This window comes from Macaca thibetana, chromosome 6 (genome assembly GCF_024542745.1).
Source record: "Macaca thibetana thibetana isolate TM-01 chromosome 6, ASM2454274v1, whole genome shotgun sequence".
NCBI lineage: Eukaryota > Metazoa > Chordata > Mammalia > Primates > Cercopithecidae > Macaca > Macaca thibetana.
In genome coordinates this window covers 79,826,597-79,841,506 of record NC_065583.1, presented here as the reverse complement: position 1 = coordinate 79,841,506, position 14,910 = coordinate 79,826,597, and positions in this window count along the sequence as shown.

Below are 14,910 nucleotides of genomic sequence, written 5' to 3'. Positions count from 1 at the left end.
ACATATATAAATAGCTCGTCCTTGCTTTCCTGCCTACCTTTATTCTTTTGCCAGGGATCTCTGGTGGCTGAATCCGGTTGGAAACTGAGCATGTGGAAGCCCTGTGAAGCAGTCCTTTTTGATCATCTTCTCTGAGAAGAAAAACAGAGTAGAGAAGAGTAGATAGAGGTAGAAAATGGATCTAGACAAGTAAACAGAAGACATCTGGCACATGTTTTTGCCAGACTGTTTTATGTACTTGTCTTCCCTTTTATAGACTGTGCTTAGTATTTATTTTAACCTGGTGTCAGTCATACAGAACACTGGGGATAAGGTTTGAACTAAAATGTGTTGACTTTCCCTCAGTAAGTAACTTTTCCTGTCCTCACAGCTCTTTATTATAAATAAGCAGATATTTTTCGTTAAATCCAATTTGAAATGGGGGTGAGAATTCATTCTTCTTGAAAATTAACAAATGTCCACAGACCACGGTGGAAATACATACATACACACACAGACACACACAAAACTTTGAATCTGCTTATATTTTAAAATAATTTTACTACTTCCTTGATAATTGGAAATGATGGCTTTTTATTGATTATGAAAATGTATTTTACACTTTGGGAGGCTGAGGCAGGTGGATCCCTTTAGCTCAGGAGTTCGAGGCCAGTCTAGGCAACATTGTAAAACCCCATCTCTATAAAAAATACAAAAATTAGCCAGGCATAATAACATATGCCTGTAATCTCAGCTACTCGGGAGGCTGAGGAAGGAGGATTGCTTGAGCATAGGAAGCAAAGGTTTCAGTGAGTCAAGATGGTGTCACTACACTGCAGCCTAGGTAGCAGAGAAAGATCTTGTCTCAAAAAATAAAACAGAAAATACATATATTTTTTTCTAATAATCTATGTTGTTGCTCAAACAAAATTCTATCATTTGGGATAACATGGATGTACCTAGAGTATATTATGCTAAGTTAAATAAACTAGGCACAGAAAGACAAACACCACACAATCACATTTTTATGTAGGATCTGAAAACTGTTGATTCATTGCAGTAGAAAGTAAAATGATTACCCAAGGTGGGGCCAAAGGTGGAGAGGTGAGGGAATGGGGAGTTTCTGGTCAAAGGAACAAAGTTAAGTCAGACAGGAGAAATCAATTTTGAGGTCTATTGTACAGCAAGGTGACTATAATCAATAATGTATTATATATTTTAAAATAACTAAGACAGTAAATTACAAAACGTATCACAACAAAAAATGTTAAGTGAGGTGATGAACATGTTAAGTAGCTTGATTTAATCATTCTACATTTGTATACATTTATAAACATATAACATTATATTCCATAAATATAATAAAATTATGATTTATCAATTAAAAATAACATTAACTAAAAAAGAAAGTCTTGGAAATCAGATTATCCTATTATTTAAAGTTTTAACAATGACATGCTTTTAGAAATAGAAAAATCAAAAATCAAAAAAAATGATATATTTAAAATAATATGATTTCCAGTATTTTATCACCATATTTTTCCTGTTTCCCAATAAATATTTTATTTACTTCAATAATATTTTATATATTTATTATGCTTTTTTGTGTGATTGTTTTGGTAAATAGTTTATGAATCCACTACATAAACTGTGGTATGTATCTACTGATTTATTCAATATTTAGAACACTTTAATTACATAGATTCAACAAGTGTTGACTTAGTGTCTTCCATATATCAGGCATATTCTCACTTAAGTTTTGTCTAACTGGTCAGTAATAGGCTTAATGTTATTTTTTGACTGCAAATATCTGTGTTTTGTCAGATTAGATTTATATAAGCTTTTACTGTTTAGAATTCTGATTTTATCTTATTCAGCATTATGAATTCCATTTGTGACTACACAATGATTATTTTATCTCATCTTATGCTTTTTCATTCATGCTTTCACAGTTTGGTTCGATTAACATTGAATTTAATTCATTGTATATTTCATTGTTAGATTACTTTTCTTAAATGCACATCTTGCAAACAGCTTATTGTAGGATTGTTTTTACATTCAAATGTGAGACTATTATCTTTTGATAGAAAAAAAATGGGCCACATACTTTCATTACTATAATTACCACACTAAGTTTGGCTTCAGTTTTTCTGATTAATGACTTGTGTTTTTAATGTTTTCTTGTTCTTTGTTTCTTTTTTTCTATTGTGTCCTCAATATATGACACATATTTATTATGTTTATTCATGTTGTCATTTGTAAGACAAATATTCTGGTTTTAATTTTTAGCAGATGTTATTTAAAAACACACATGTCACAAATACTATATGCATTTACAAGAATCATATAAGAAATACAACTATTTTACTTTCATTAGAGGCTAATGAAAATAATTAAACTATTTTGCTATATAATACAAGAAAGATGTTATAAGAAACAATGTATTAAATTCAAGTTTCCCTAACTCTGAACTCTCCTGCAAATGAGTTTGCATAAATTATCCAATTGTACTTTGTAAAAAAATCTCATCATAATAAGACAATTGTCAATATACAGCATCAGAACATCTCTATCATCCTTCCCTCATTCTCCTATAATGTTGGTATACATGTAAATTTTGATAGTCACTATTGATAGCTCTTGGCTACTGCCAACTAAACTAAAACCTATGAATATTCTAAGAACCAATAATTCAATCTTTTAAGAAAAACACAAGTATTGTGTGTGCAAACCCATCAGCCATTAACCAAGAAAAAACGGGTTCAGACTATCAGACTTGAGGGCTTAGAACGTAAATTGATCAGCCTCAGAGAACCAGTGTCTATTCTGGAGTTAAACTGTTGAAATCAAAAGGTTAAAAATATAAATATTGGATATTCGAGAGAATTTTTCTGCAAAAAATATTACTGCACAAATAAAAACTACAGTATTTCTATATAAATAATTTGTTACCTTATTTCAAAAGGCCATCATGACACAAGAATTTCCATAGTCTGTTATAAGAAAATGCATTTTATGGGAATAACAAGTGTTCACATTGGCTACCTTAAAAGCTTGTTCTTATGAGATTCCTAAGAAACCCATTGACATATAGAAATGGAATCAACTAAATAATGCCTGATGTGACCTTTAGCTGTGTGTTGCTTTTGTTTGTTTTATTTTTCTTTCACTTGTTTGAATGTAATTATTTTGTATTGTATAAAGTTTCTACACAGATTCCATAGAGCAAAATTTCAGATCTCCCTATAATGAGATCTATAGATCAATTCTCTTTCTTGTGTGTTCTTAGAGCCAAGAGTATTACATTTTCTCAGTGCTCTGCTCTTCATAGCTAAGAGATGTATATACTATGTTGAAGGAGTTGAATTCAGGAACATTTCCCTGTACATTACTACACAGTTATAAGATAAGGAGCATTTTCTGTTATATCCAGCCAGGTATCAATATTGCAAAATAATGTTGATAAAACCTTATTCCCATCCTTCCAAGTATGCAGAACTTTCTATCTAATGCTGTGTCTTTCAAAGTAATGTCATAACCCTTCAGGAAGACATGGTTTTCACCAAGCTGCAGAGTGAAAAAGCAGTTTGGAGCAATCCCACCTGGGATTTATCATCATTTCAAACTTTTTTGGTCTACCTTTTGTCTTATTTTTTGCCACAATTCTCTTATGCAGTTTGATCTATCATTCTTTATTCCTTTGCTGTGTCGCAGTTTCTCCTTGCTATTCCTTCCTCACTGGTTAGCACCTCCTACCATTTCATTCTACTCTCACTCTCTCATCCCTTCCCTCCTTTTCCCCTATTCTATTCGTTCCTTTCTTTTGGCTTCACACACACTAACACACACTCTCACATCACTCAAACACATTCTCCCACACTAGCTCACAGCCCTGATTTTTCTCTAGCTACCGGACATAAAGTAAACAGCACCAAACTTATAATAAGATAGGGTGTTTCTACCCGTATAGTTAATTTAAGAGAGAAAATAAAGTTACTACCAATCACAATGACCCTGTGGTGGCAGGATTCCCATTACCCTGACTACATTGAGGAGACACATGATCTGGGCTGGATAAATAATATATGTTGCTCTCCTGTCTATAGAAGTTTGCCAAGAGATAGGCAAGGGACTAAAGCCACACTCAAACATTCTGGCCTTTCTTATTTTTCTTCTTCAGTTGATGGCCCCAGAATCTCTTTGCCCACTCCTGATTGTAGCTACTAAAATAAGACCCTAGAAATTATGGTAGACAAATTTCCTTTCTGGGAAGAAGCTGGTGGAAGTGAATCTGGAACTCTGAGAAAAGAAGAGATTAGACCAAAATCAGAATTCTAGTTTCACAATGTTACTGATACCAGTCCCTGGGGACCACAGAGATACCTTACTTAAAGCATGTATTTATTTAATTCAGGGAGGCGCCTTCAATTCATTTCAGTAAATCCCTTTGTTTCACTTATTTCTTATGTTTTACTTGTTTATTTGTATTCAAGATGAGTTTCAGTAACTTCCAATCAAAACATTCCTGCTTATATAATATATTTCTCCACCCTTATCACTATCTACCCATCACATTTGCTGTTTAGAAACTGACATGTAAAATTCTTTTTTTAGGGTTTAAAGTGAGAGGAAATTAGGCAAACATATACACTATTTGTAGGTGCTTAAATAGGTACCATACCTCTAGAAAATTGGTATATGTATTAAAATTTAAAGTATATCCCTTTTTTGACCCAACAACTTAATTTCTATAAATTTATACTATTCATGTTTTATTATTCTATGAAATAACACATATATAGTATATCAACTACCATGTGGTTATTAGCACAAGCCTAGGAATAAAAAATGATATTCAAAATATCGATTAAATATATTATAGTACATCCTTACCATAGATTTCTGTATAATCCTACATGTAGTGTTATGGATTACTCAGATAAATAAAGAAAAAATAAAACAAGGTGAATACTAGGGGTATAAGATTCAACCACTTGTGCAATACACATATACACACACACACACACACACACACACACTCAACAGATCTAAAATACCATAAGGAGAGTCATTATTTTATGTAACACTAAAAAGAAAAAAAAAAATGCTGCCAATTAAACTACGACATAATGCTTTCTTATCTTTTGGAAATTTTATTTAATGCATACTAAAACAGCTTTTTGATTGTTTAGGTGTGGATTTTGATTATATATTACTATTGTGTATACAGAAATAGTTATGTTAACATTAACATTAAAGAACTATTTTTTCTAAGTCACTTTTGCCTCAGAAGCACTGATTCTGTGTCTTTTCACATATTCAAGGACATAGATGGTGCTGAATTTCTTTTTCTTTATAATTTTTTAAAATTTAACTCAAGTTTAGAGGCACATATGCAGTTTTTTTATACAGGTAAAATTGTGTCATGGGGATTTGTTGTACAGATTATTTCATCACCCAGGTATTAAGCCTAGTACTGATTAGTTGTTTTTCTCGATCTTCTCCTTCCTCCCAGCCTCCACTCTTAGATAGGGCCCAGTGTGTGCTGTTCCACTCTATGTGTCCATGTGTTCTCATCAATTAGCTCCCACTTATAAGTGAGAACATGCAGTATTTGGTTTTCTGTTCCTGTGCTAGTTTGTTAAGGAATGACCTCCAGCTCTATCCATGTTCTTACAAAGGAAACGATCTCATTCTTCTTTATGGCTGCACGTATTCCATGATGTATCTCTACCATATTTTCTTTAGCCAGTCTATCATTGATGGGCATTTAGGTTGATTCAATCTCTTTGCTATTGTGAATAGAGTTGCAATAAACATACGCATGCATCTTTGTAACATAACAATTTATATCCTTTTGGGTATATAGCCAGTAATGGGTTTATTGGGTTAAATGATATTCCTGTAGGAATCACCACACTGTCTTTCACAATGTCTGAACTAATTTACAGTCCCACCAACAGTGTATAAGCATTCCTTTTTCTCCACAGCCTTGCTAGCATTTGTTATTTTTTGACTTTTTAATGATAGCCATTCTAAATGGTGTGAGATGGTATCTCATTGTGGTTTTGATTTGCATTTCTCTAATGATCAGTGATGTTGACCTTTTTTTCATATGACGTTGGACACATGTATGTCCTCTTTTAAAAAAGAATGTAAAAAGCCTGAATAGCTAAGGCAATTCTAACCAAAAAGAGCAAAGCTGAACAAACTATCCAACTTCAAACTACACTGGAGGACTACAGTAACCAAAACAGCATGGTACTGGTACAGAAACAGAAACATAGACCAATGGAACAGAATAGAGAACCCAGAAATAAGGCAGCAAAACTACAATTACCTGATCTTCAACAAACCTGATAAAAAAAAACAAGCAATGAAGAAAGGCTTTCCTATTCAATAAATGGTATTGAGATAACTGGCCAGCCATTTGCAAAAGATTGAAGTTGGACCCCTTACCTACACCATATACAAAAATTTACCCAAGACAGATTAAAGACTTAAATGTAACACCCAAACTATAAAAACCCTGCAAGACAACCTAGGTGATACCATGCTGGACAAAGAATGGGCAAAGATTTTATGATGAAGTTGCCAAAAGCAATTGCAACAAAAGCAAAAATTGATAAATGGAATCTAATTAAACTAAAGTGATTCTGCACAGCAAAGGAAGTATCAATAGAGTGAAAAGACAACCTAGAGAATGGGAGAAAATTTTTCCAAACTATGCATCTGTCAAAGGTCTAATATCTAGCATCTACAATAAACTTACACAAATTTGCAAGAAAAAACAAACAACCCCATTAAAAAGTGGACAAATATGCTGAATTTTTAAAATGTGAGTCCATTCTCTCCCCATGATTTCCCTCTGACTACTGACATGCATTATGCACATTTGATGCATTGTACTTTATTGTACAGGTGAGAAGATGTCATGCAATAATTTTAGGTCACAACCAGAACTCATATTATTTCAGTTTATTGGTTAGAAATGAAAACATTTGTCTAGATTGCCTAAGAGGAATGAAATCCAAGTTTATGTATGTGCAAGCAATAATGATCATATCATGTAAAACATGGTCAACAGGGTTTGCAAGATGTCATTGTTGATGAAATACTTTCCAGTTTTAGATACACTAAAATGTGGAATAAAACCGTATAGCTTAGAATAATTAAAATGCAATGAGTATATGGCATACATACACATTGGATTACATAAATATAAAATATCACTGGAGTCATGCATGGGAAACTAGTAACAGTGGTTGTCTTAGGACAATCCAGGGACAGAAAAGAGAGACTTATTTTTTTTACTTTCTACCCTTTTATATCTTTTGAATGATATGCTACAATCATCTACTACTTATTCTACAATGACAAAATAATTATTTGTTTCCAGTGCAATAGATTTGTTCCTTATTACTAAATCAATGTTTCAAAATAAATAGCATGTCTACAACTGAGAAAACATAATATTATTTTAGGTGATATGACTATTTTAAAACTGTTCTATATGTACATTTACCTTAATATATATTAAAGACAATAAACTATCAAGTCCACTATTTTTATAGTTAAAAATTTCCTTTTTCATTGAAATAAATGAGATCATAAGTTTAGAATTAGGATCAGGGAGAGTCTGTTGAATTCAGGGTATAAAGAGAAAATGGAAAATCCTTGGAGAGTGGAAGAATGTAACTCCCTGAAGCCCTTAGCTTACCTATAACTCAGCATATATGAAAACTCAGGGTATGAGACTCAAAATGGAGGCATGATTTACATATTGTTTCTAAATGATTTTTTAATATATAAATATTCTGTCCCTAGAATGTTATTTTAATTGGTCATTAGGGTGCTGTATTAGTCTGTTCTCACACTGCTATAAATAACTGCCTGAGACCGGGTAATTTATAAAAAACAAAATAAAATAAAATAAAAGTAGTTTAATTGATTCACAGTTCCACATGGCTGAGGAGGCCTCAGGAAACTTACGATCATTGCAGGAAGTGAAAAGGAAGCAAACACCTTCTTCACTAGGCAGCAGGAGAGAGAGAGAAAGAAAGCACCATATGTTTATCAAACAACCAGGTCTCATGAAAATTCTATCAGGAGAAAAGCAAGGGGAAAGTCCACTCCCATGACTCAAACACCTAAAGAAGTTTGATAATAATTTAAGCTTATTGAAGACATTACATCAAGACATTGAGGCTGATATGTTGTTGAGGAGAGTGTGGATATTAAAACACGCCCCCCCCCACACACATTATGCAGGGACTTTAGTTGGTAGTTGAGAGAGAAAGAAGAAATAGAATATGAGTTAGGAGTAAGAGGAAACAACAGATGCTATATTTCTCTGCCTGTCAGGAAAGCCATGATGCATAACTGTGAAAAATATTTTCTCTATCTTTTTCCTCTTCACATTACACTGTTGTGAAGAACGCTGAGAAAATAGATTGGGTGAGATAGTACACAAGAGGAATCTGGAATTGCAACCGATGAAGATGGCCTGGACACAGATTTACATTACAGTTTCTGAATTCCTGGGAGCTGTCGTATTGTTCACCACAGGGTGAGTGCATAATGAAATGTCACTGTTCACAGGCGACACAAAAGGCAGGAGGACAATTTTACTAGGTCAGTGAGAGAAACTAATGAGTTTCTCTGGGAGGCAAGTATAGTGAAGTTTTACACGGAGACCAGGAAAAATGTTCACACTTATTTTTCTAGGATCATGTGCTCTTAGGTACTAACCATAAACTTGAACTATGTTTAGGATTATTAAAAATTATTATTGTTTGTTAGTTTTTTAATTGTAAGGGCAGAATAGTGGTTGATTGTGATTAAAAAGGTCAAATAAACGTTCTCTTGTTTTAAATGGTATTAAGCCTATGTAGCCCAATTTCTTTTAAGCCCTCAGCTAGTAGCTTAACAGCAGTCGCCATGATTGGTATTTTGGGTAGTTAGGTTGAATTCATCTTGAGAAAATTTGCAAAATATATTTTGTTGGCATTTTTATATACTTTATTATATATTTCTTATTAGTACAGGTTAAGGGAGACTTGAAGAAATCTGCCAAATTGCTATTAAGTAATTGTTTTAATTTGCCTAATTTTACTTTTTCAGCTTTTGATAACTTGAGAAAAAGTTTGCATGTGTAGTTTTGTTATACTACACAGTTTTATTATTTGCTGATAGTAAACAAGTGTACTTATATAAGTTTTTGGTGATTTGAGGGAGTATGCAGAATCTGTATTTTGTAAAACAAGTACTGATTTATGGAAGCATCGTGGAGAAACTTTCAAAAAATCGGATAAAAAATAAAAGAAATGCCAAGGTGTTCCCAAAGTGCCCTCATAAAAATACGTTTTCTTCATTGTATAGCATGCTTTATTTTAAAAAGACATAGGAATTCTTGTCTTAAATAAATCATAAAAATTACATCCCTTGTCACACAAATCAAGTGACTAGGTATCCTAGCTCCCTAGTTTTTGAACTGGATATCAATAGTAAGTCATTTTGTTCTGTGGCATATTTATTACAGAACTGCTACCATTCATTGTGGCTAATCTATGCTCTGCTAGTAATTTTGCCCCGTAGAGTACAGATAAGGTCACAACTTGGCTGACAGTGGTAAGCTATGTGTTGGAAGGAAAGGACGACTGTGTGACTGAGTCCGGTCATTTTACACAGAACACTGCCCTAGACAAAGCTGAGTCTCCATATCCTGCAGTCACTTCGGATACTGCTGAGGATTAGTTCTGTAAGAACTCCCAGGTCTTCCTAGAAAGTCTCCCAATGGGGGCCCAGGCAAAGTACGAAAGGAATCTTCTTCAAACCAGTGTCAGAAAGAGAATGCTAGGATGTAACAAGTTTATTGGGTTGTGTTTTCAGTTTTGCTACTGATTTAGTCAGGAAAATGCTTGAATATTTCACATGGTCTGTTCCTTTAGAGCAGGATACTATTGATGTTTGAGCCCAATAATTATTTGTTGGGATTATGCTGTGCTTTGTGTGATGTTAAGCAGCATCCCTGGCTTAGTTTTAGACCCAATAGATGCAAGAAGTATGAGTGGTACCTTCCTTCACAGTTGTTACAACGAAAATTCTTCCAGACATTGACACATATTCTCTGGGAGACAGTATTGTCCTGGGATGAGAGCCACTGCTTAAGAGTAGTGAATGTGGCATATATTGTTTATCTTTACATGAGCTCAAATCATCTTCCCTATATCATTGCATAAGCAATCAGTGAAACTTACATCAACTGACATTCAATTGTAAGCTAGAAACTGCATTGTCTCCACCTATATTAATGTAACTATGCTTCCCAAAACCAAATGAGTGTGGCTATTAAAATTTACAAAAAAAGGGGTTTATTTTTGTTTTTATGAAAATTTTATATTATTTTCTCCTTTATTCTGCTAATGTGCTGAATTGCATTGATTTAACTCCATTCCTGGGATAAATCCCATTTGGTTATGTGTATTATCTATCTTCTCTACATATTAGTGGATTTAATTAACTAATATTTTTTTCAGAATGTTTTTCTTGTGAAAGAATGCTCTGTTGTTTTCAATTTTTGCTTGTTTTTGTAATGTCTTTGTCACATTTTGGTATCAATCTTATGTTTGCATCATATAATGAGTTAGGAAGTATTTCCTCTTCTGTTATTTCTTGAAAGAGAGAAGCTGGGCATGGTGAAAGCCTGGGCACGGTGGCTCACATCTGTAATCCTAGCACTTTGGGAAGGTGAGCGGGGGATTTGCTTGAGACCAGGGGTTCAAGACCATTCGGGTCAATATAGAGCAACTCCATCTTTATTGTTTTTAAGATTTTTATGAGAAAGTTTCTTAAGTGTTTCATAGGTTCACCGGTTAAACTTTATGGACTTGGATTTCCTTTGTTGGAAGGATTTTGTAATACATTCAACTTCAGTAGATTCAGATTTTTTCTTCACTTTGTACCAATTCTTGTAAGTTGTGCTTTTCAAAAAGCTACCTCTTTCATGTATGTTATAGAATGTGTTGGCTTACATTTTATTATAATGTGCCTTTATTATTATCATAATGAAAACCACAATGCAAATACCTAAAAATGAAGACAGAGAAAAGATTTTTTTTATAACTTCTCAGTGACTAAAAGTAAACATGATGTTGAAAGCTAGTTTGCAATAAATATCATAATAAGATAATCAGCTGAACAAAAAGGACATAACTTTGTCATGTTTTTATCTGATATGATCTTAGTGTTCAATGTATCTTAAATCAGAAAGAACAAAAATGTTAATAGGACTGCACGGTGAGACATTGTTAGGTATTCAGACACTACTCTCCCAATTAATGCAGACTGCTGAAATATGATGCCATAAAACATGTCTCAAATCCATTTTCTGCCTAGAGCAGGCAGAAAATGTCTTGTATTTTAGGAAGCCCTCAACATGAATTACTTTTGGGAATGTTCTTTAGATTCATTTGTTCTCCCATATTATCTTAGCAAACATAATTAACTCTTTTTCCCTTATGAGTCTGGGGTGTAAACTTTTGTGTCTCCAGATACTAAATGACCTCAGTGATATTTTAGCAAGTGAAGAAGATTGCTTTACTGTTACTTCTTGCCAGATATTTGATTAATAAAGGCAAGCACTTCATATAATTCTCAATGTAAACAGAATTCTGAAATGTCTCAGTGTGAAGATACCAAAGCGCTTAAATTTCTGACAAAGTTCTGATTATTTTAAACATCATTTACTTTTAACCTAAAATTTAAGATTGTTCTTTTGAGCCTAAAAAAATGAACTTTTATGCTCTCATGAGTTCTGAGACTCAATATATTAAATATTTTCCTTTTAAAACTTAGGATCTATGAGATGCACATGTGAATAAGGTGACTGCCAACAGTTGCCACAGGTATGAGTGAATAGTTCTTTAACACATTTACATCCAAAGTGTTTTTTGAATAAATATTAAATAAGAAAAATTAGCTAATTATGAGGCTGTATTCTATAACTTGGAAAAACTGGCAATGAGTAAAAACATGTAGCAGTTACTATATTAATACTTATTTTACCTGTTTATTGTGTCATCATGTAGGGTGTAGACACACCTTTAGTAGCTATTATGTGAGAAAAGGAGAGAAAGGAGGTTATACCTTGGAAGGGTCATTAAATGTGAGAGAAATACAAATGAAAGACTTTTGAAATTGTATTAAATAAATTTAAAAATTATGTTTATGTTAACTTATTCTTCCACAAGAATAATTCTACATTTATGAACCAGGAAATAAATTAATTAAATAGTACATGCACATAGTTTCATAAGTCTAAATTGTGCTAAAGGCTTATAAAAAATTAACTCATATATATATATATATATATATATATATATATATATATCTCTACACCCAGAGTTAACTACTTTTAACTCTAATATCTGTTTCTGCCTGTTTTCACATCCATCTTTGTAAACAGTGTATGCTTAATGTTAACTCTTCATTCATCAGTTTTAGCCATTGTCTTTGACTTTTTATGTGGGTAGATGTAGACATCTTCCCTTTCCTCTATCTTCTCATTATAGTAATATAATTTTTGGTTAATTCCGTATTCAGTGTTCTATTATTTTAATGATAATTTGCTTCTGGTCCAAGTAGCATATATAATTGCTTCCTTTCTGGTGCAACTTTTTATTTTTCTGAAATTAGTAGCTCTTTAATTTGTTTTAAATTAGTTGTCTTTGGATGTAAGGCTATTTTCTTTCATGGTATCAGTCAAGATTTATTGAGGTAAAGACAAAATTCTGCCATATAGTTCAAACAAAGGCAATTTACTAGAACTTATTGAGACCCAACAAGCAAAATGTGAGGGAACCTACTAGAAACCTAAGGATTGATGATAGCAGAAAGTCACTGCCACCCTTAAAGCCAAACTAGAGTGACTTGACTAGAGTGTGGTATTATCAGATTTCAGAAACTGGGGCCTCAAGCAGAAGTAAGACTTTCAGTGGGATAGCTTAACTCAAACTGAAACTAAAGAAGAGGTGCTGTGCGACCAACTTAGGAATCACAGAGGAGCTGTAGCTGCTGTTAGAGAAGCCATTGGAACCCAGAAACCAGAATCCTTAGAAAGCATATTTCCCGTTGTATAGAAAACAGCAACAGAAGGGCATGAAGTGAATTTGAAATATCAAAACACATATGGCATTGGTTTTCTGTTGCTATACAAAAAATACCAACCCAAATGCCCATCAACGATAGACTGGATAAAGAAAATGTGGCACATATACACCGTGGAATATTATGCAGCCATAAAAAGAATGAGTTCATGACCTTTGCAGGGACATGGATGAAGCTGGAAGCCATCATTCTCAGGAAATTAACACAGGAACAGAAAACCAAACACCACATGTTCTCATTCATAAGTGGGAGTTGAACAATGAGAACACATGGACAGAGGGAGGGAAACATAACCAGGGCCTGTTGGGTAGTAGGGAGGAAAGGGAGGGACAGCATTAAGACAAATACCTAATGCCTGCATGGCTTAAAACATAGATGATTGATTGATAGATTTAGCAAATCACCATGGCACATGTATACCTGTGTAACAAACCTGTACGTTCTGCACATGTAGCCCAAAACTTAACAAAAAAAAAAAAAAAAGAAAAAAATTGGGTCTTCTGCTCATGATCTCACAGGGCTATGATCAAGGATTCAGCTTGGAATAGGATCTCAGCTGAGGCTTGCGGTTCTCTTTCAAGCTCACTTGGTTGTTGCAATTCTTGTGGTTGTAGGACTGAGGTCCTAAGCACCTAGAGCTCACTCCTCTCAAAAATCAGCTTCAAACATGACATTTTTCATTTGAATTTTTGAATGAAAATTCACAAAATAGCAGATTCAATTGGCCAAATACACATAAAACACGCTCAAACATGATACTATGGAAATTTAAAATAAATGAACACTAATTTTTTAATCTATTTAATTGGCAAAAAACAAGCCATAATATAGACAAATAATGCTTTTATTTACTGTTAATGGAAATAAGTTTATATCCTTTTTGGACACAATTTGATGATTAAAATGAAAAAACGTGTGGCTGCAAGTAACAGAAGTCTAATATGGTAGTGGTAAAATAAAATGTAGTCATGCTTCACTTAATAATGAGGACATGTTCTGAGAAATGCATCATTAGGTGATTTCTTTGTTGAGTGAACATCACAGAGTATACTTACACAAATCTACATGCTATAGCCTAATACATACCTAGACCTGCACAGTATAATATTTTACTTAAGACTGTAGTCAATTGTAACACAATGGTAAGTATTTGCGTATCTAAACATATCTAACCATAAAGAAGGCATGATGAAAATATGGCACAAAAGATAAGAAATGGTGCACCTGCATAGGACACTTAACCAGGAATGGAGCTGGCAGGACTAGAAGATTCTCTGGGTAAGCCAGTGAGTGAGTGGTGAGTGAATATGAAAACTTAGGACATTATGGTACACTATCATAGACTTTATGAACACAGTACACTTAGGCCACAGTAAATTTATTACAATATTTATTCTTCAATAATAAATTAACCTTAGTGTATTATAACATTTTTACTTGATAAACTTTCAATTTTCTTAAGCTTTTTAACTCTTTTGCGACTTTCAATTTAAAACATAAACACATTGTACAATTGTACAAAATTATTATTTATTCGGATTCATACTCTATAAGCACTTATTTTTTTCTTTTTAAATTGTATTTGGTTAAAAAGTAAGACGAGGACGTACATCAGTCTAGCTCTACCCAGGGTCAGGATCATCAGTATAACTGTCTTCCACCTCCACATCTTGTCCCACTGGAAGGTCTTCAGGGGCAAAGACATCCACAGAGCTGCAATTCCTATGATAAAAACGCTTTCTTCTGGAGTACCTCCTGAAAAAC